At 35.9% G+C, this 24,047-nt stretch overlaps 1 protein-coding gene across 2 annotated transcripts in view; it reads left to right on the top strand.

The window, feature by feature from the left end:
* LOC118272365 (protein N-terminal asparagine amidohydrolase) overlaps positions 1-24,047 on the top strand; it is a 66,086-nt gene that overhangs the window by 23,054 nt on the left and 18,985 nt on the right. The window contains exons 1-2 of one of the 2 annotated variants that reach the window (XM_050707970.1): positions 4,729-4,904; positions 13,828-13,879. The gene's annotated coding sequence lies outside the window, so the exon portion shown is untranslated. Of the gene's footprint in view, positions 1-4,728; positions 4,905-13,827; positions 13,880-24,047 lie in introns of those variants that run through there. The other variant, XM_050707971.1, reaches the window with a different exon arrangement.

Here is a 24,047-nt window from a genome sequence, read left to right as displayed (position 1 = left end):
CCGGTCTATATAGAAAATTCATTCGGTTATAAATGCCTGGGAATGAAAACGACTTTGTGGGCCAACATTTTGCTGCGAGAAAATATTTGAAGCGAACATGGAATGTTTTTAACTCAACAATTTATTTTATGGAGGCTTATTTAAGTTTTGCTTAAGTTATTTTTAAAAACCTATAATTTTACAACGTTTCTTGGGCTTGAGCTAAAAATTTGGAGAATGATGCTTCATATTCTCTGAATTTTATCTAAAGGCAGCAGTTTTGCATCGTTACGTACTCTAAATTAGAATCAAAGGTAGGCTAGTGGAAAATGTAAATTCTTGCTTAATGAATAAATTACAAAAAATCACGCCAATATGGTCATAAAATGCAACAATTATTAGCTTCTAGTCTGATAAAGTTTGCAAGCATCAATTAAGTTGACATTTAATTTGTCTTCAACCAGTTATTAGTGGTCCAAGGTCCCACTCATCTAATTCACGTTTGAGATTGTTTTTGTTCTCATAAGTAAATAAGGAAATAATTAATCATGCAACTAGTAATTGTCTACATTGAAGTTACTATTACTTAGATGACTAGATAAGGCGTTATTAGTGATTTTATGGTGTACTTAATTTTGATTTACTTCTTCCTGTCTAGTTTTAACCAATATATCAATGTTTAGTACATTGTCTCATTATTTTGTTGTCAATATATTGTCTTTGAGCTATGTGCTATATTTACGAGCACGTGTAATTTATTTTCTCATAAATAATACATCGACTGCTCCACTATCGCTGTCCGGTGTGGCAGTGCATGCCGATGTTCGTTACCTATATTCTTACTATTATATGTATCGCTTATTGCTTCCATTATGTCTGCTTTTATATCCTTACTATGTTCAACAACTTATAAAACTTACGTTGCCTTTGAAAGATTTGGATCATATTTCAGAAATCCACATAAATTCTCTCTGAATTTCCTATGCATGAAAATTTTCATAATTGGCCATTTGTTTAGTAATTGCATATTGGCACACCTATCTATGTTGTTTAAGAGCAGTCTTGGTTTCAATTTATGCTTCTGATTTAAAATGACTGGTATAATTTGCATACATTTTATTCCGCGTACGACGAGCATGCATGCCAAGTGCATCCTCTAGCCCTAAAGCCCTAATAACAACTGCAGCTTCTCTCGATAACTTTCTCATAACCCCGATGGGTGCTGATAAAAACCTATTGGTGTCAGCTACTCAGATTGTGGCGTACCTGAAAGCGCATGTACACCACCTATCTCACCGACACGGGCCATGGGCTAAGCAAACACCATGCTTGTATGGCTCAAGTTGAAGATTCGGGCGGTAATTGATGCCCTTTACTATTTTCTGGTTTTTGGACTTTGGTGTTTGGATTCTAATGAGACTTGAGACAATCGTCTTCGAGAAATCGTGTTTTGTGATTTAAGACCACTTAAAGTAGTTTAATATTTCCAAATATTTGAACGTTCTTTTCAGTTGTATCAGTCAGCCAGTGTCGTATCTATCAGCTTACTCAGTGATGTCTTAGCTTATTTTATTACATGCTACCTTTGTCCAACAAGGCATCCCTTAAGTTTCCTCGCCTACTGTTCACATTTGCGCCGTCACCGTCTTACCTTTCACCGTCGAGAGATATTGTCCATGCAGCCGCGATCCCTACGCCTCATTACCATATACTGCGCCCGTGACAGCATCGCAATTAACTATCTGTTTATTGTTGTTGAATTATAAACGGCGTTGCGTGATACTACTTCTGGGTACGGCCGGTCTCTCACTGCGAATGGGCGCGCACGCGCTTTCATTTCAATATATTATGCCGATGTAATTGTGCGCCATATAGACGCAGATGAAGCTGGAAAGTTAAGAAATCCATAATAGTTATGCGATGCTTATCTTTATATCTTCTTGAGAGCCGCTACGGTGTCAAGCGGACTATCTAATAAAATTGTTTTCGTATTGTGTTAGAACGAGAAATATGAGAAAAGGCACATGTAAGCTGATTAACTTATAATAAAGCCATACTATTTGATTTATGACACCGCACTTTAAAATAATTTGTACACGACACCAAACGTGGAAATAGATTTTTCAAACATCTATTAGTTGTGTAAAGTCTGATTCAATAATAGGAATAGATATTTCAAGTTGTTTAACCAAAAAGTAAACTTGTATGTAGGGCAGGGTCATTATTTCTGTTTGGATGTTCAATAGTGAATAAAATTTTGGTGCTATCAATCAACGCAGTGCCACGCCTCGCCGCCGCGCGCCTCGCCGCACTGTATTATTGCACCTGCGCGATGCGTTGGCGCAGCCGGTCATTACCGTCTGTATGCGCGTGCGACGTTTACATGTAAATAATTTTATTAATAGCAATAATCACAGAGAAAACAAAATAATTATAAATTGAAGTGAAATCTCTAGCGATAATTTGTATATATCAAAGTGATTTATTGATTGTATAATTTGCGGGTTTGGTAGTTTGGTATTGAATGTTAATTATTTTTATTGGCATTCTTAAAAGGTGTGATGCAATATGTTTTTGTGGCCCACTAGTTGTTGGCATCTATTGGATTGTGTAGATAATCTTGTACAAGTAGCTATTGGCCACAAAGGAGGATTACGAAAATTCCAGTTCTCATCATTAGTAATTTACAAAATTGTTGGAATTATTGCTGTATCTACGTTGCGGTGCTCGTTACCCTGTTCTCAAATAAATAATATTTCTCAAATGTCAATATAGTTTACATTGTTTAGGCCGTTATTGTCTCAGGCTTCTTTGACTGTATGTATTGTGAAACTGCAAGATTTAATGTCTATGTACCATTGTTTGGTATTTAAATCACCGTATCAGCTGATTATTTACGTGCAACCTTTCACGATTGCCTATGTGTGATTATAATGTGTGTTTAGAATGTAAATAATTCTTGTTTGCGTTTATATAAGGCAGGAGTTGTGTTTGTCCTTTGAGTTCAGGTTGTATTTTGAATAATTTGTTTCGAAATGTTTTCTTTGGTTCCAACTATCTTTATTAGTTTTGTAGTCCGTTGTTTGTTCCTTTACTCAAATCTAGGCTCGAATTCATGTATCAGAAGATGTCCATTGTTCATCAAAGGGATGGGCTTACGCTTCACAGGCACCTTGGAAATAGCATCACCTACAAATTACTCGGTAGTTGACTAGTGGCAATTTTAGGACTGACCAAGATAGAGCAAAGATTATTCAGATTTGTTCTATAAAATATTGTGAAACCTTTCCAAAATGTGTCATTACTAACACAGCACCAAATCATAATTTTGGCATATCGATTATGTGCGATTTATTTATCGATTTTTCGCTCGCAGCCTACCTCTGTGGGCGATTGCTCGATATACCTCGTCGATAAGTGCGAGTTTGAGTTATGAGTTAATTAAGCGAGGCTCGAACGAGCTCGCAATTATTATAGGACTTTAAGTGAGCTGACATATTGCTGCAATGCTAATTATTTTGAAGGGAATAATTATTTTTAGTTCAATATAATTTATATTTACCATCCACGCTTCAGCTTGCACGCGGGGTTTTGCTGTTCTGTTGGAACTCTACTATTTTCGTTTTGCATTGCATTGGTCAGGTACCTAAATATTTTCCAATATCCTGGTATTTTGTCTGTCTCTAGTCTTTGGAAGCTTGTTTTCCTTGCCAGTTTTTGTAGATATTAAATTCCAAAATCCAACGCAAATGTTAGACTTACAAGCCAAGATAAACCAATTAAAATAATTCAGTCCCTACATGGCAATTACGGTATATTGCGACTTTAATTAAGTTTCTAAATTGAACGATAACTTCTAAAATTATTGTATTACCGATGTTAAAACTGATTCATAATTATTTCGTGATTTTACGTTAAGGATTTTGAGCTTTATGGCGTTGGTGATAAGGGTTTTTGTAGCTGTAAGTGCGGTTGGGGCAATCGCAGTGGCGATAAATCTTGGGTTGTACTGACGGAAGGGATGCTTGTTATTAAGACGTCAACAAGAGTTATAGTTCACCACTGGTTTGCAATTGCAGGCCGCTAATGCCAACACGGTGTTTACACGAGCGATCCTGCGACTCGAAGAAATCGCGCTTGAAGGTTACCTGGTAATTACAAGTGGGCTGCGTTTTATACGATAGTGACTGGCTGCTTATAAATACGTGGTGTGAAGAATTTTATCCTGCAATACTGTGAAGAATCAATCATCGCTGTCAGGACTCATGTTTTTATTGCAGTTAAGGACCTGTTGCTAGCGTAGATACTGTTTAAAAATAAGTATAATGATAACAAGCATTTGTTAGTGCCTCATCATATCATCACTTAATGAAAATAATGGTACGAACAACAGCAATTAAAAACGAGATGAAATAATATAATCACTATTAGTTTATCTCTCCGACTTTATCTCAACTGCGATCATAGTGTCAGTGTACAGACGCCTGACGCCGGGCACTTAAAGACGAAACTGTCAAGTCTTGTATTATTAATGAATCCTCAAGTATATTACACTTTCACCTTCAAATAAACAATTAAACATTGGCCCAACAATTCGGTTCCATACGTGACGGTGAGGCGTGTTCGTATCCAAGTGTTAACATGCGCATATATCATGGTTCGACTTGATACACCTGCGAAGCCACGCCCACCCCGCCTCGGGTCCCGCGCTCCTTGCCGCACCCCGGTCTTTCGCTTCACCATCATCAAGATACCATTCCACGTTGAGACGTCATCGGGTGCGCACGTTTGTCGCTTTTATCGCATGTCTCATGTTTTTACGTATAGTGTTTATGAACTGAGTGCTGTGTGAATAACTTTTGGGTGTTTACGTTTGCTTTTTGTTCTATTCTACACGAGGCTTCTCAAGTATTTTGCAGAAAAAAGTAAGTTTATGTCATTAAAACTATTTTTGTTGTTGTGATTTTGTTTTTCTGCTATGTTTTGGATATTTGCGCTAACGTGATAATTTATTCGGTAACGTGTAAGTTATCTGTCGAAGCGGTTCGATAATATGTATTTATTTATGTTAAAGTTACAAAAAGTTCCTTCTAATAAATGATAACAGAAACAAATTGTACGGACTTTTTAGAGACACCGATAACGTTGCTTATGAAGCGTGGAGTATTATTACTGATAACGTTTTATTATACTTATTCAACAAGTTTTTTTTTTATTTAAACCGTACTTTATACTTGTTGCTTCGTTGTGGGCGGAGCTTCAGACACGCAAGCGCCAACTGCCGCCTTTTCAGTTTTGAAGAAAAACTTTCACGCCTTTATCTTACCTTGGTAACTTAAAATGGTCCTTTTGTGGTCCATTTCAAAACAAAACTAAACAATGAGTAAACTGATATGAAGATTATAAATAACTTGAAATAAAAGAGGACAGTCGATGATGAAACTTTGAATAAGTACTTTGTACGCACGTAGCCGTTGGTTCGAAGTGCTCATGTGAAGTATGAAGGCAATCATTACGTGTAATATGTTGACGATGTCCCAAAAGATATCTGTGGAAACTATGACAATGGTACGGCGCCAGAATACATCATTGTCTATTATACAATAACACGTCAAAACAATTTCAATGACTCTTAGAAACCGCTAGGACATGTAAAAGATTTTAAGTTGAATTAGCAAGCTGATTGTAATGCTAATAAGATATTTGGACATACATATTTTGTTTGCAAAACTAATGTAACGACCATTCGTGTAAATGTATGTAAACCTAATTTAGTGAAATTCCATAATTTCACTAAATTAGGTTTACATACATTTCATTAGAATCTTTTTGTTAAAGCAGATACCCATATTTATTGGATCTTGTTATTTAAAAATGCCTTAAATTGTCTAAATGTGATCTATTCTCCGGTAAATTGGGTCTCTTATCAAGTGCAACACCCACTTTTCGCCAGTAAAGAGTTCCAAAACGCGGAAGCGGACTTGCGACCTATTAAATTGAGTCTATAAATCATTACACTTAAAAGGAAAATGTGATTACTGGAGGCTAGAAAAAATATGAGCGCTTAGAAGTATGCGTAGGCGCTCAGCTGCCGCATCTTCTACCATATAATATTGCATATTACTACGTATATTACCTATCGTTAAACTACTAGTAGCTTCTACTTAGTTTTATGACCAATGATGGCCCATTCAAAACTGCTTTTCTTTGCGTAACGTCATTTAACGGTAATATTTTAAGTTTTACTATCATGTTGGTTATGGGTACAAGTCTGCTGAACTGGAAACCTCGAGAGCTTGATGCTAAGTTGGGTGAAGTAGAAAATTTTCAAACGGTACGGTGCATGAAATAGAACAGTTAACAGCAAGCTTGCCCTTTATTATAAAAGGACTAATAGCCAAAAAAGCATAAAATGAGTAAACAAAGAGGACAAGCGATGAGATGTAAATATTTGCTATCCTGCTAAATAAAAAGTTGACTTTAAAACGCTATAAAACTAAGATAAAAATAAGTAACTACACTTACATTATAAATAAAACATGGTAGTCTCGGTAGTGGTTCTAACTGGCGCTGAAAGGTAAAAGTTGTTCACGTTTCTGTTGAATAACATACACTATTCATTGACAAGTGTACTATTCCCTATATGGCAGATAATGTGAAGTTTTTGCATGTTCTTCGTTTACCATTGATAGACAGTACTAGGCCAAGATGGTCAGACAATTGGAGAATAGTTTATTTGAATAGTAAAAGTGTTTGGTAACTATTGGAATAAAGGACCACGAAAAACAAGGACCTAAGGACCAGAAATAATATAGTCGTCGAAAAAATCAATGATAGCGGCTAAACGTCTACACATAATCAATGAAAAATCAGAAATACTCTTTGATAAATGTAGATAAAGAATGCATAAGATGGGGGTTATAGGTTAGAAAACACAAACATTAAAGTTAAGAGCATAAAGAATCGCTCCGGTATACAGACAAAATTTTGGACTGTTAAGAACTGATGTTGAAGATTGATGGATAATAACAAGCCCAATTTCCATTTGTTTCGCCAGAAAGACAAAATAATCACACACTACTGTTATAAATATTCAAAACAAACACCTACTTAATTCCGAACGTGTCAGAAGCGAATATTCATATAATGAATTGGACTACATCAGTGGCATATTGTCGTGTGCGTAGGAGTACCGTCTGGTCCGTGGCGCGTGCACTCTATGAGTTTTATGACCGCTAATAGGCAATAATGTGCACCTCTTGACTCCGAACATTGGGTTAAGTTATTGGTGCGATGTCAGATTCTCATGTAACCTTGAACATTTCGATTGTATCCGTTTTTTCTTTATTTTTATCTGACGTAATGTGTTGGGTATGCATATTTTAAAGTATTTTTAAATTATCGTCTATTTCATATTTTTGATGTGTTTTACATTTTTTGCGATATGCGGGTTTGTACAGCTAGTATATTATTCTTTGCAAAATTGTAGGCTCTTTACCCATTTCCTCGCTTCGAGGTCCAGCAATGTTGCATTATTTTCACGAGCCTCTGAATGTCTAGTGTATACTGTTTTAATTTTGTCAAAAATGCGGCCTAAAAAGGTTTTTTTTTCAACAGCAAAAAGGTATCTCCCTTGAAAAATCTACGGAATGACATTGAAACACATCTAATTCAAATAAAAGTGTCGTTTCATTTGTACTTCGCGTGTGGCTTGCATGTTTTCAAGTCCTTAACCGTTTTACTAATAGCCCTGACGTGACTTCATACGTTCGGATCTCGGGCGTCGATCTCAGATTCCACTGCACAACCGTCTTAATGTGTGCCTGATTCTATACTATTTCCTACCTTTATGGCTCTAGTTGGGCCCAAGGCTTGTGCTAACGTACACCGTGATAGAGTTCTTGATGTGAATTGTCTTTTGTGATTTATGTCTGTATGTGAAATGACGCTTCAAGACGTTTTCCACTATTTACGAGTCTTGTGGCATGAAAATTGAGTTTGGTTTATCGTCGCTCTTGGTTTAGCAATGATTTAAACCCAGAAACTTTTCTACTGTAGTAAAATTTTGACAGTTCTTTAACTTGGTACTAAACACTTAGAATACTATACCATCATTAGATGATTTAGCCGTCGGTAAATCTAATAACATCCACTAACCAACATGACAATAGAAAAATGCTCAATTAAAACAATTTCATAGATGAAGATCTAGACATAAAAAGCAATACAAGTCATATTAAGATGATATTATCAATTATAGTATTTGATTTAATCAATTTACGAGTTGACTCGGACGACGGGAAGTCTTCAATTGTAATTATTGAGTGCTTCATTCGCACTCCTATCAATGTTTTGTACGTGTGTGTATGACTAACATCCGGACTGGACCATCTGCCGCGTCCCTTGTCTTTCCATTCTATCTGATCATTATTATTTTGCATAGTTGTCTTTATGTATGTATCTTTACTTACTTTACTTTACTTTAAAAGAATTGTATTGCTTATTATAACAATTAGTATCATCGTCATTATAATTATTAATTACTTCTTATTTTTCTGTATTTGAAATATATTTTGGAGCTTTACTAAAATTGAGCTTGTTTTTCGTAAATGTCGCTTGATCTAATAGCATAAAATTCTTTGACTCAGGATCCGTTTCTGTGTCTCGGTGGTTACTGCGTCAGACTCTCTCCCAATCGCTCTGATTTCAGCCGGTCCCTTGTTAGACCTTAAATGGTTTCTATTCAGAAATTCAAGCTACACTAGTTGCTTTGGAAGCATGTGAATTTTCTTAAAACGTTGAGAATAGTCCACCGATAAGTGCGAAGTAATTGAAAATAGTAACTGAACTATCACTACAGTTATAAAATAGTAAAATTAATTCATGGAGCAGCTATTCCCATGTGCTTCTTTGAATTCCAATTACCAATGTAGGATACCATAAGTACCGCCTCTCCGTCGTATTGTAAGCATCCAGACTTATAAAATACAAGTATTTACTAGCAAAAAGATGCAAATGATGTCAACTACTTTAATGGACTAAATAAGGAAACTCATCATAAAAGATTATTTACGGTTGTAAAAGTTGTTCCACAACATTATCATAAACTTACACCACATTCTAGCAGAAGCATACAATTACGTTTAATATCCAATACCGTCTTTCGAAATCTAATTATTCAATAACATGAACGATAGTCCTAAGTTTATAGTTCTTTACATGTTTATTGCTTACATTGATTCCAAGTCTGAATCTTCACTAAGATTTATATGAATAGCGTCATTCATTCGTCTCGTGCGCTCCACCATCTATCTAGTGTTCGTTTTGAATTATGTAAATGGTATTTCAATATGGTCCCTTTAATTTTATTCGTTCGATCAGTGCGTACTGTTACCGAATTTGATTTATCGGCTAGCTATTTACGTATGACGTATCGAGGCGGCTCTTTATAAGTCTGTACACTGGCTGACAGGAGATGGATGTCTGGACACGGTCTGTTCCTTATTGCTGTCGTTTGTTCTTGAATTTATTGGACACGAAGTAACGGTTGCGTCTGTGCCGGCCCTACGGTGGTCGTCGTCCGACGTGCTCTCGTAATATATTGTACGGGGAAATGCCATCCGTGTAAACCTGCTGACTCTCTTTAATGTCATCATTTATATTTGAAGTGCAATATAATATTTATAGTGTCGTAATTGAATTTATATCACCGTACGTTACGCGCACCGTCAGCTATCTATTGGTTACTTTCACTGTCACTGCAATATTTATTCCTCTTGTCGTTGTCCCATGTAATGTATTCGCTGAGAAATGTTCACTTCGATATATTATTTGAATATTTGCCGTAGCTATATAACACAGTTGTTTTCTAAAATAAAATAATTCTCTTGCCAAAAAGCATTTCAATTAGATGACAAATAATCTGGCAACGTTTTCTTTATTCGCGGAATTCATCAATGTTGGTGGTCGTGTTGTAATACTTACCACTTTTATAGCGTCGGTATCTTGACAAGATAATAAAATTGTTACTTTTTAGTGAGTTCCCATGTTTTACCGAGCTACAATAATGGATGCAAAAAATAAAGACCCATACCTATGTTCTCTCGGAATTGTAGTCGTATTTTATATATGTTGTGGCATTACGAGGGTAAACACTTAGAACGAACCTAGTATATTGTACCATTCGACTCACGAAGGCGATAAAGCAATGAATGTGCACTAACTAGCGGTGGCGGTGTTATTTATGACGACCGATACCATCGGCACGGACTTGTCAATCACATGGATACGTACCAGACATCAAAATTACACTTGACCATTTGTAGAAATGAGGAACTTTGAGACTTGTGGCTGTAAGAATAAGGAACAGAAACAGTGGTGGCAGCTAAGCGTTCAGAAAGTGTGGTGCGCCGCGTGTTGGCTGATCGGCCACGGCCATCCATCATTCATGAGCGCGAGCGCGTAACGAGCCTTTATTCGAGTTCACCATGGATGCGCCCGCGACGCGACGCTTTACACCCTCTCTACGTCATACGAAGGTACTTTCACGTGTTTTTATTGTTGTATCACGATCATGTGCATCGCTCATGAATGTACGGTATGATCTCCGAGCTGTTGTACATATTTGACCCCAGTATATTCACATTTTTCTTTCATATTCATATCCCTCCTGACGGATACCATCTATTCATGTTGTGAGTTATTGTGGTTGCATTGTTATTCCTCTTTTCACGAGTATCATTGAAGAAAATACCTTGAAAGCCCCGTTGAAACGACTATCAGATAGTCGGAGTTCGCATATTTGAATAACTAATGTGGCCGGCTCCCCACGTACAGAAGTGATGTTGGTAAAAGGCTGTGAAGGTACTCTAACGATGCTAAGATTGTATCGCTGCAGTGACGTTTCAATACAACATGGATCAATCGGCGTAGGAAAGTATCGGCCGATCAATCGGACCTCTCCTTCAATGCGTTATCGGAGAATCACACCACCCACTCTCTGGTTCTTAGTTGGGCACGTGCGATGTCGCTTGTTATGCTACAAAATGCATCGACTGTCATTGAAACATCGTATACCACTACGAAATTGAATAGAAAACGCTGTAAAAGTACATTATAAATCGTGGTATCAACTACATCGAGGACTTAGAGCCGATGTTTCATGGCCTATGCCCATTTAAGCAAACTGTTATATCTACCAATTACGAATAGTAAAGTAGAAACTGCTTTAGCATTCGCGTCTTGTGAGTTTTGCTATTAAATCCAGAAAATGTCGAATTTCACGGAAATGTTGAGGTGCACTTCGTGAGTCCCGATGATATGATCATGTACAGTTGTACACATTTCATTTAAAATAGCTATTTCTTCTATTCTTCATTCCTTGATATCTCTCGAGTGTTAAGTTTCGGACATAATTGTACGATTACATTGAAATAGATAATTAAATGGATTGTCTGATTCATTAATAAACTGCTTAGTCAAGAGTCCCTTCAAAAGCTCATCGGTTTCCTTGTCTCGTTCATGATACGCTATCAAATTAAGCGTTAAATGACATCACGAGTGCCTGCTATGAATTCACAATTGAATGCGTTCGTTAATAAACTTTTTTTTATTTATATTTGAATGTTGCGACGTTGTCATGCTGAGGAATGTCTTTAGAGACGGCGTCTTGTGAGATACGAAAGTGCCCCATTGTCCGTTGTTTCCGATTTTAGTTTATCATCGTCGCGTGTCGAGATGTTATAATAGTCGGTGAAATTGTTGACCGGGCTGCATTATAGTAATAACTGTTTGTTTTGTTCCAATTATTTTATACTTACGAGCGTTGTTTTAAACGTAGCCACGAGTCTAATAAGTAAATTCATCGCAATCAGTTCGTTAAACTCGAAGACGTTTTGGCAGGTATGCTCGAATGAAATAAATGATTTTGAATCCAAGTTATCTGTGCATGTAACAGTGTGATGTAACGTTTATAGCCAGTGTAATCTCAGTGTTTTATGTCCGTGCGGACGCCACTGACGAATGATTAATAACTTGAGCAACGGCGATAGTGAGACGAGCGCCACGGCCGACGCGCCCACTGACAATATTGTCTCATTTATTGCTAATGATCTATTGAATATATTTACACAGTCCAACATTACTTTTTCACTTACATAATTTTACTTTCTAATGTAAACGTACCGAACGTTTGTAATTAACATACAACTAATCATTGGAGCTCGCTGGAATTTTAATGAGCATGGCACTATTTTTGGACGTAGACATTGGCACATTTTTTATAATATACAGTACATTATGTGTGGATGGCCTCATACTTTCCATAAACACACGTTGCGCTGGATACGCAACGTGTAATTTTACAAAAACGTTGTTATAATGCCTCACGAAATTGCTATGATTTGTTTCTGTACTCTGAGCCATCGATACCATACCGAGCGGCGATTGCTCGCAATTACACAATAATCCGTGTTGATTCTACAAAATATCATTGTTCTTAGAACAATATTCGTACCCGTAGCACGACTTTCGCTAAATAATTTTGCTAATTAGACCAATGCTTACAACTTGGGATCACGTGATGTCTCAATCATTGATTGTTTGTAGTTCAGAGTTACATTCCACGTAAACAATGAAAATAATGTTATCGATGTAGACAATTTTAATTACTAAACCGTGTGTTTCTTGTTGAATTTGTTGGACTTTAGAAGTATGTATAACATTCACTACAAAACAGCGCGCAATAATGACGCTGTTGACAGTCAGCCTTATTAAAAAAAGTGCGCTTGGCTTCGTTGTCGTTGTCGCGTTCTTTTCGTCACTAAGTATTTTTTATCTCGCTTCTCAGAACCGAGATAACGCGTTTGGACCGTTCAGACTGTGACGTGTTTTTATAATAATCCCATAGTCACCTAAATTTTGAAGATTTCTCAAATAATTTATGTGTAACAGAAAGTTGATAAAGCTTTGGCTTTGTGGCGCTACGTTCGTGATTAACGATGTTGTTGAACGAGTTCGTTTTTACATTTGTTTGTTATCTTTTCGAAAGATAAATACATCTTCATTTTCAAGTTCAGTAACGTAGTTTGTTTAAAGTGTTGTGTAGTATGTCTGTGTCATCATCGCTGCAACGGTTTCATCATTAGCGTCATTAATAACATTGTCTGCATAAAGCGATGCACTATTTCTCTAACCTTGGTCAGGAATTAATTTCATGTTAGTCTCGGTGGATGCTGGCTCTCAGTAATTATCGTTGCATCGATTCTGTGCGCCGGTAATGAAGATATCGCCTCATCTACTGTGTAGCAATTATTAAATGTACAATTTGTTGGGGATTTAAGTGCAAGGCGTGGCTTAACTTTAATATTGCTACATTTTGAGTGCTTATTTTATTTCTAACGTCATTTTTATCGTTATTGATTAAATGATTTTCTGAGACGAGTCGTTGTTAGTTTAATTTGCCATTGATCCGGATTGTCGTGATATGCTATTCGTAATGATTCCACCGGCCGCGGTAGGCCGTTCACCAGTAAGCAGCGGGACGTGCATAAATAATCGAGCGTAATCTGTTTTTTATCTGAACGACACACTATTTAAGCGTTTGTTGATCTCGACTTTATATTGAAACTATACAATAGATCTATGAATTGTATAAATATTTACTTTGATTTATTCAACCTTGTTATATTAATTAACTTTATGCAATCAATAACTTTAATACTAGTCAAACCTAAGACTCCAGTCACAATATCGTTTTTTGTGCTAATTAACAAAGCGTCTTGAATGTTCAGTGATTTAATAGATAGTCTAATCTTTATCTTATTAACTTTAATCTGTTTTTTGTTTCAGAAACCATATTCTCAACGCGCATGTGTACCCACGAGTCAACCGTGATATAAATGTAAGCACCTTTATTATTCTGTCTGCAATTAAATTTAATATTTCTCAACTTGGATCGCATGTCCGATGTTATATTAAAATATTAGTTAAAAGCTTAACTGGTTAGCTTAGGAAATAGTTTTCAGTTTTATGATTGTACTTATTGAGTGAACGAAGTGTCCCCGTAATGGGGTTAAACTTAATGATAAACCATCAGCCTTAATAAATACTTTTGTTTATAGGCTGTAAACATCGCCTATGTCTAACGTTTATTGGTCTGTTTACGATTGTTTCTATAACAATTTTAATAATATTCATGATATATAGTAATAACTGAGATAAGTTTTTACTCTGACTGTTATCTCTTCGAGATAATGTTAATGGGTTCCTCAAGGAAACATCCTCGGCCCATAATTTGTTTCGAACAAAAAATGGGTGTTTAATAAAAACTTTACTGAAATGTTTAACCAAAAGTGTGTTCTAGGATTTGTAATGAGTTGGCATAGTTTCATCTCAACCACAGATGATATCAAAACGTCGCAATTTAGCAGACTTTAAACCAACATACCCATGGCAATATTACGTAACCGAGCTTCATTATAAAGCTAATAAACACTACTTGTTACTTACAAGAAAATTTTGCAATAAATAATGAGACGTTTGTAATAGTAATATCTAAACCGCATTCTGATCTCGATCTCATCTGATACGTTTATCTAGATCGGTTTGTCACGTTCTCCTTATAAGGGTCCGCCGTTGTGTTAGACAGAGACGGATGTTTATTTTCCTGGTTCATTTTGACTTGTAATTATTGCAAGCTAATGAGTGGCTAGACTTCTTGGAAGGGCAATTTGCTAAGGACTGAAGCAGGTTGTGAACAGTTAAATGAGTTTTGTTCAGCCGTCTTGTTTTACGCATGACGATGAGCGCGACTAAACTCTTTAAGTTCCTTACCTCGACTTTTTGCTATTGTGCTCTATGTGTACAACAGTTAACTTTTTTGTGAGAACTTTTTCGTAACTAACTATACGTTTTTTGTCTTCACGTTAAGTTTTGTGTGTATCTGTATCAGTTTTGTACAACACGAATATGTTTTTGCTTACTTTTTTTTTCTTAAAGATTTTTGTTGCTTTTCTCGAAGTTTGGTCGATAATAGGTATATGTGAGTGTAAATCTTTCTCTTAAAGATCACATTTTATCATTAGCATCTAGCGTTGATGCAGTGTTTCAGCACTGATTCTCTACGGGCGCGGTAACGCCTTCGTCTGGTTCGTTGCGGTGCTCGCCGCGTGCGCAATTATCTACGCGTTTAGATGCATCGTACTACATGCGTCGACCGTGCCTCACACAACTCTTTTTATTTATTTAATTATTGCTGTTTTAATTGTAGCCTTTATCATTTGTTTTCTCTACTCATGTAATAATTCTTTTGTCAGCTATTATTATAACTATGCTAATAACATGTTTTACCACATCACTGCTATTTTTAGCTCTTCGATGACACGGATTTTTATATCTGTCAATAAATCATCTTTATTTATTCTGTGATCCTGATATATGGATTAAAGTAGCACTTTTAAAAACTAGATTTAAGGTAATTAATTATTAAGTTGATGCGATTTACGATCATTTGGTATAATTGATTTTTCTATTGAATTAAACTTTTCCTTGTCGGTGGTAAGCAAATATGGGTTTTTAATAGATTTATGTATTTGTCATATTTTACATGATCGGTTTTTATTCTATACTAGAGACCATGTTCTCATATATCTATTTGTTATCATCTTATATCTTTTAATTACAACTCTGAATTCTTCCCTCAGTATTTTAAACATTATTGCCGTCTTTTATTCGCTCACATTGTTGTTTAGGGTTTGTTTACATGGTATTGACTAGCGTAGTATCGGACACAGCATCTGGTAGGTAGCTTGTAAATAACGGGCGGTTTCCCACGCGTGAGCAGGACATGTAGATCTTCTGGTGACGATGAACACGGTACATTGTACAACCATTGGACTTATCTTACGTGGTTTCCCTTTAGCTTCTATGTTGTTTGGGATTTTTGCTAGCCTTAGTAATTTATTGTGTTCTTTATTGGCGAATAATGAAGAGTTTTTAATTCGAAGGACAATCCATTATTTAGATGGTAACAAGAGATGTTTTGTTCCGTATTTGCATCGGATAATATTTGGATTGCACTGCAAGTATGGTTGGTATTTATAGGCACTTACTTATAAGAACCAAGTTAAAGTTTTTATTATTATAATAATCATGAAAATTTATTTAATTTTAGAAAATTACTACACGGTATATCCTCCTTTAAGACATAAACTGACTGAGATTCGATATAGGAATAAATAATAATCTTAATGCCTCAGACTTTTCCCACCCATATTAGCATTTGTAACTGTTTAAATAAATTCAATGCAGCTTCGACAATTTTATTATGGCCCTGATCAGCCACATTTCCTTACGATCCCCATGTCATCACGATCCTGCGTGTTGCAATCTTCATAAATAACTAGTTTATGTGAATCTATTTGTGGTTCCATCTGAACTCTAGACTAGACAGATAGGTATACGTGTCCAACATGAAATTCTATTTATGCGAATCACATTAAGCTTTCACCGTTTCTAACATGTTCCGTCTTCTCTATTGCAGATTGAATGAAAATTGAATTTAAATACACTTTGTTACCAACGTTGACTGCTAACCTTAGCTACAAGCATGTCAGTAACTGTCTTCCAGTCCCTTTCTTTTGTTTTTAGTCAGCTTGAATAGCTGTGGAAGCTTATTGTTGTTACATTGTTCGTGCCGTGCTTCTGATAACAGATCTCTTCTTGTCCCAGGTGTTTTTGTATGGGAAGTTTATTAAACTTCAATATATGTTTTTTTACTAGGCATTTTATCCATAGCTTGAAATATTACACTTTTTACATCTTTTTCTTATTGTTCTTTGATATAAGTGTGTGTAGATACAGTTTCATCATTGTTCTTTGTGTTTTCTTGTTGATTGAGAAGTTGTTCGAACTTTGTTGTGAACAAGACGTGTCGTGTTTGCCACATGACATTAAAGGTTCGTGGCATTTATCTGTTGCTGGATATTAATCTGCCGACTGCCCTTTTCTGTTCACGTCATTTTCAATCCAAATCTTTACTAGATATCTCAGTGGTAAACTGTTAGCTTCGATTTAATTTAACGTTCTTGAATATTTTTGCGTTTACCTGAAGCTGTTTGAAGATTGTTATATCAAAACATTTTGTGCTTCACTAGAAACACTTAATATTGGACACATCCTTACAACACTTCTGCTATTGTTTCTTCAAATCATTATAATACTTCATCTCATGTAGATAAATAATCATTTATACAAGATATGACTTATAAATCGGACCCAATCAAGCAGAAAAGTCTCCTTTAGCTACACTATTCATTACTATACCAATAATGGGATCCCTGGAATTCACGTCAAAAATTGTAACGAATTCAACCATGGCCTTATCTATAGAGTTATTTTTATTTAACTTGACAACTATCAGTAGCCATCTCTCGTCTTTATAATAAAACCATCGCTTTGATATCTTTGTCGAATAAAAAACCTTTGAACAAATTCTCGGAACTCGATCACCATTCCGTGGCGAAACGAGATAATCAATGGAATTTCGGAAGCTGACGACACTGGTTACCATTCCGATTCAAATATTACATTTTATTCGATACCCGTGGTTGGGCGTTAAAGAATTTATGTTAATGATCGATCATTCGATTGTAATGATCGATTTTTTAAATATTCGATTCCATGTTGATAATTCAATTTGTTTGTTAATGAAGATGTTTTATGTCGTTGTCCAGATATTTGATGGACTATAAAATTGTCGTTAAATTGCGACATCGGAACTGATTTTAGGGTTATAGGTTGGAGATCCATAGGGTGTTCCATTTCTAAGTTGAGTCTTCCTCTCTGAGTTGCAGCAGATAATAATGTAGTAAATGTGAGGAAATTATAATAAAACCAAATAAAAGTCTTTACACTTAAAGTGCAACGTGCGCACGTTGCACTTTAAGTGTAAAGACTACACTAAAGATACGATAATCATACTTTAAATCTACAATCATAGATTAATAAAATTTATTGACTGATTTGATGTTGACATTGAATTTAAGTATGATTATCAAATACTTTTCCAATAAATAAATATTTGCTTTTGTACTATTTGTACCGGCCTGATAAAAATCAAGTATTTCGCCAAAATTATGCCTGCCTTGCCTTTTTCCTGATAATATTTTAGTGTATTATCTGGAAAAAAGGCTACAAGGACACAGTCAAAACATTAGTATACGTTAGTTTTTTATCAGATTTTAAGAAAAGGAGGGCCTTGAATAGATAGCAGGCCTATTCTAGAAATTCCTTGTAGGTACGTTTGTTTTTAAAACTTGTCGTCACCAAAACATTTCACTAAAACATCTCCAAATTGTGAAATGCACCACTTGTTGATGGAATGTGTCCAATTTGAGGCTGATAGGAATACGTTGTTCAGGGCTTTGAAGTTGAACAAAAACGATATAAGTACATTCCACGAGATATTAAATAAGTCGGGTAGCGATGATGCAAGAAAGTTGTTCAGCTTCAGATCAATTGATTCAGTTGGTTTGATGTATAACTACACTGTTTTAGGGTACGATGGGACTGACATACGCTGTGCGGTATAAAAGTCCCTAAAAATTCGTAGGAATAATAATAAAAAAACATTTCACTAAACTCAACCTTACTGATGAATTAATATACATAGTGCTAGTACGAGTATGTACTATGTAGGCATGTTTTGTTTTGGCACGGTCGCATACGCATAGTTGGCGTTACGACGCGCGTCGCCGCACTCAGTCCGCCCGCGCAGACCCCGACTCATTAGCTCGATGATTTACACCAATTTTACACTCGATTACCTCTATTATTGGGTGCTATATTTATTGTCTTACTAGCCGTTATTGAGCTAAACGATTCATAAAATCAACGTTAACCAACAACTATTGCTTGTATTAACTATACTCTATATGCGCACGCATCAATTCAAAACACAGTTACGTATTTAATCAATTAAAGTTCAAATTACGCGCGAACGTAATCAAAGATATCACGTTTGTAGCGCTATCAAACACGAACGTATAAATATTTATCGCGTCAATGTTTCTTAGCTGCAAATAAACAATTTTCTAAACTAATTTGCATCTTTCTTCCACGTCGTATCTTGCGTCCTTTCACTATAAATCTCGGAATTCAATCGATTACATGTCAATTTATTCTCGATGAAAAATATTAATTATAAGGTAGGCAAGGCAATCGCGTGTCCCGATGTCAACCGATAGCTGAGACTTCCTGTTCTAGTGAGTCCTCTGAGTCATTGGTTGCAATCACGCGAATCTCTAGATACGATGGCCGACCGATGATAACGGCTATGCGGATATACTGCGAACTTTTAGTTAGTTTGATTTCCAATGCGGTGTTATTACGTAAAGTGATAGAGATAATCTCATGGAGAAACCTTTCCTAGAGGGCGCTGCTGTCGCGAAAGGGATCTCGGAAACACCTTTACGTAATTAGAGAACGGAAGTGTGATACGTACGGTTAATTGAACAGTCGAAATGTAATGAACACTACTGCCTTGTATGTACCCAGCTAATGGTGCTTTATTAGGATCAGAAGTTCTGCCCATACATCGAATGAGCGTTGTTTATTGGGTTAGTAATTTGGCCTTAGTTATTCATTTTCAAATAATGATTCTAAGAATCTGCCTGCATTGTTTATTATGAAAGTATTATCCACAAATCTAATCAAAAAAATTGCATTCAGATAACAAATTATCATGACGGATTAATCCAAGATTAAAGATAAACATTTTCCTAGTACTTGATTACAAATCGCATTGCTCATAAACCTCGCTAATTTTTACACCATAAATTGATAAGCGTTGCAGAAAAAATTAGTTGCGAATTAATAGCAATGCTTAGTGCTAAAATATTTACCGAGTCATTGGGAAAGAGGCTGATGAGGCGAATCGATGTCGCCAATACGCATCTATGGCCGGCTATAATAAAATAGAATGCCTTTGCGATTATGATCAACCGAAACAGCAGTTTCACAATGCGTCCCGTGCTTGCATTGTGTGTTTCACAATGACTGAATGTGCCAATACGTAATATGTACACATTTAAGAACTTAGGACTGATTTTAATCTGATGTGCTTTGTGGAATCTTAATTAAAGTGTACCTTTTATATCTCAATTCTTAAGCGACATATTAAACTTGGCGTGCCATTGGAGAGGCCTATGTCCAGCAGTGGACGAGAACAGGCGGATGATGATGATGATATTAAACTTTTTTGTTTGACTAATCTAAGTTTTTATTTTTCCGATTTGTCTTCTAGTGTTAATTTTTAGAAACTTCATAGAAGATTTGACTTCAGTGTTAACTCTACTAAACACAAATGTAATTCAGTAATGTCGACACAAGTCTGCATCGTTATTTTAAAGCATGACACTATCAGTGTCAAAATTGACACGAGCTGCTTTGTCATTTTAATTGTTGCGAACGTATCCATAAAACAGGCTTGATGTATGCCATGTAGTGTCGGTGTCGCAAACCAGATTTCAACATACAGACAAACTAGTAAACAACGCGACGACACTCATCAGACGCAGTTAACTTTCCTCGAGTTTCCACAATTAGCGCAATTTGCGTTAATGCGCCCGCGCCGGCGACGTTAGATAAACTCTTGCGCAGATCCGATCAGAACTATACAGCGTGTGACCGCTATAACTGGGATGGTATTAAGATAAAACCAAATGATAACGAAGACGTTTATTCAGCTAATACTTATCATTAACAATATTAAACCGACATTACCATGTTATGTTAGAAATTAATAACATTTATCTAAGTTACGCATTAGCTATTATCCGTATTATTATCCTGTTACTTTATAAATGTTATTTACTGGATCTAATTGATTACCTTGTATGCAAATCAAGCGTTCATTTCCATGTAACTGTGAATAAAAATAACAAATGAAGAGATAGCATGCTTTTGACAGATGATGTAAGATTTTTGAAACATTACTCATCCGTAACCAGTCGCCTCGGGGTTATCGCAATTATAATTACGAATCAATTTTACTTTTTTTTTGTGCGAATAGATCTTTTAATAAACTATGTGTCATGTTCAATTTAACTAGCAATAATTGAATTATGCTAATCTTGTTACTATTATAAATAAAAAACTTCGAAAGTTTATAAATGCGCGTCAGTGCCATCTCATAAACGGCTAGGTAGATATAGATGAAATTTTTGCAACTACATACGTAATTAGAATTGCTAACAGAGTGAAGAGAATATTCTTTTCCCAAGATTACTTAACAAACTTAATTAGACTGCACGGCAGCCATTGGCTGGGCAACCGGCTGCTGCGCACATGACATGTCGCGGGTTCGATTCCCGCACGGAACAACAGTGTTGTGTGACCCACAGTTTGTTGTTTCGGGTCTAGGTGTCATTTGTATATGAAATTGTATGTTTGTAAACGCACCCACGACACAGGAGAAAATCCAAATGTGGGGCAATGTTTAAAAAAAAATATATGTCTTAGCTAATAGAAATCCTGTTTATAAAAAAACAACGTACTGTACACAGTTTAATACGATACATGGCGCCCATGGCGGTCCAGTACCGGTTTACATTCGAAACTTAAATCTAATTCCCGCTCAATATTATTCTAATTATAAGTTTAATACTTACGACCCGCAATAATATGTGGAAACTAATACTGATTGCGAAATTTAACAGTAGGAAATTATAGGAAATGTTAAATCCTTGTCTGAGTGTTAGAAATCATTATATTGGATTTGGATGAAGATAAGAATAACAATGATTAGAGTAATGATAGACTGTGACGTTTATATAATTAAATTTTACCACGATCAAAGCAGGAACGAATACTAGTTTTTTATAACATAGAGCAAACGAGCAAAATGATCACCTGTAGGGAAGTAATCAGAGGGCTTAGTACGAGTTTTTTATACATTTAATGAGAGTAAGTTCAGTGCTCTGATTGGCTGGTTCATTCGTACCGACCAATCGTAACTCAAACGTAAAAAACGTAAGTCAGACTCGTACTAAGGGTACAGCTGCTGCCCATGGATATCCGCAACACCAGAGTGTATTGCCAGCTTTTCAGTAGATATATCTCCTTTTTACGTTTACTTTAAAACGAATTAAATAAATAATCTTATCAGATTAAAGTAATAACTGTAATTATAATATGATGAGCATCCATAAAAACTTTAACAGTCAATTTGATCTTTTACGTCACATGTTGAATGAAATCTCTTAGATTTTTTTCTCAGATAATCTATAATACGTTTCTTAATTACTTTAATTTCTTAAAGACTAGAAAATTTATAGCTCCCTTTATGTCAATGGGACTTTCTCTAGTTCCATTCATAAAGTTATCTAGAATTCTCATGCATGTGACAATCTTTTGACGAATCTAGTACCTAGCCAATTTTTGACTTGCCTTCGTATATCAAGGAATCTGGCGACTGGGAGTAACTGTGATGCAGAGCCAAGTGAAACAATTCAATTTTAATATTTGGGAAACGAAATAAAGCTACGTGGAGGACTAAGGGGGAGGCCTTTGTACAGCAGTGGACGTACATATAGGATGATGATGATGATGATAGATTTTTAGAAACTAGGACCGTTCGATAAATGACAGCAGGGTCGTTTGAGTGTGTTGATATTTTATGTTTGTAAGAACACAAAAAGTTACTTAATAAACATACAATTTTTATCCGTATTTGTTCTTTACTGATTTACTGATGAATTGTGAAATAGAGATGCAGATAGAGTCTAAAGACGTTATAAAGAAGCTGTTACCAAAGAGCAATCATACAAAATAAATAATAAACTGAGGATTATACTTAAACATAATAAATTAATAACTGGAATCGTTTGGCACAATATGAAATGTTGTTTCTCAACTATTTTCTAAAGTTGACTAGTGACTACTGTTTTATTAAGATTGTTGATCGTTCTGTTACATCCGTTGACGTCAATTGTAGAGTGATACATGTTTGGCACTAAACATTTGTTTCATACCGATAGACTTGTGTCTGAGTGACTATTTTTCTATGTGAACTTAGTACGTGTTTGTTTTACGTTAACCGAGATCGAAACATCGAGAGGCGCTCTAATTGGTTATTTCATTCGCACTGGCCAATCAGAACGCGCTCTCCATTCGTTTTCGTTCATCGTAAGTAAACTTGTACTTGCATTGTTTGAGTTGTCATATTGAATTTATATTTCGTAAATTATATTTGAATGATTCTTTAGAATGTAATGCCTAGAAGAACTCCAAATAGTCCTCTTCAAGATCTTTGATGTTCCATAAAATGCAACTGCGTGTTACGCATCTTTTTTTGAAATTAAACAAGATACAATTTGTGGCGTAAGCAAATAATGTATATCGCTAACACCATTTTAATCAAATGTTGACGAGTATATACCTACTACCTACTGTTAACATATTTTTAATAAACAAGCTCGATCATTGATTAGTTTAGTCCATTGGAATTGCAAACGACGAAGGAACGACCAATTTATTTACGCACCCACATTATGAATGCTTCGAGGTACCTATCTAATTAAAATTTATGCGCGTACATTAAGTTCTTCACTTATCTACAGTCGCGCGTCTTGTTTATGCTGCCAGTATAGGTATTTTAGAATCCCACACTGACATGAGCACTAATGTTAGTTTCATTAATTCCGCAGAAGGCGGTTGCATGCTTGTTGCCTGCGTGGTGCAACTGGAACCGGACTCGTGTTAATGCATAGTGCTTTCCAACCCTTCCATGAACGCGGCTAAATCTTTTATCGCTACCAAATCGTCTGTCGTAAATCCCAAGTCTCGGCCCATTGTTGCCGTACACGGTACTTATATGGGAGCGACCAAAATAAATCACGAACAAAACCATATCGGCGCGATCGTAGACTATCTCGGTCGGATCGACCGCGGGGGACTACATCGAGATACGGAGATATTACGCTATTGAATTAGCATTACCGCTGTTCTCGATATTGTTGTCCGCGGCCAGAGGCATGCCTCATAATTCAGCGTCGCATTATTTTAATTTT

Source organism: Spodoptera frugiperda, chromosome 4 (assembly GCF_023101765.2).
Source record: "Spodoptera frugiperda isolate SF20-4 chromosome 4, AGI-APGP_CSIRO_Sfru_2.0, whole genome shotgun sequence".
Classification (NCBI taxonomy): Eukaryota; Metazoa; Arthropoda; class Insecta; order Lepidoptera; family Noctuidae; genus Spodoptera; species Spodoptera frugiperda.
Note: the sequence above shows the minus strand (reverse complement) of the source record. Positions and strands in the feature narration are given on the sequence as shown.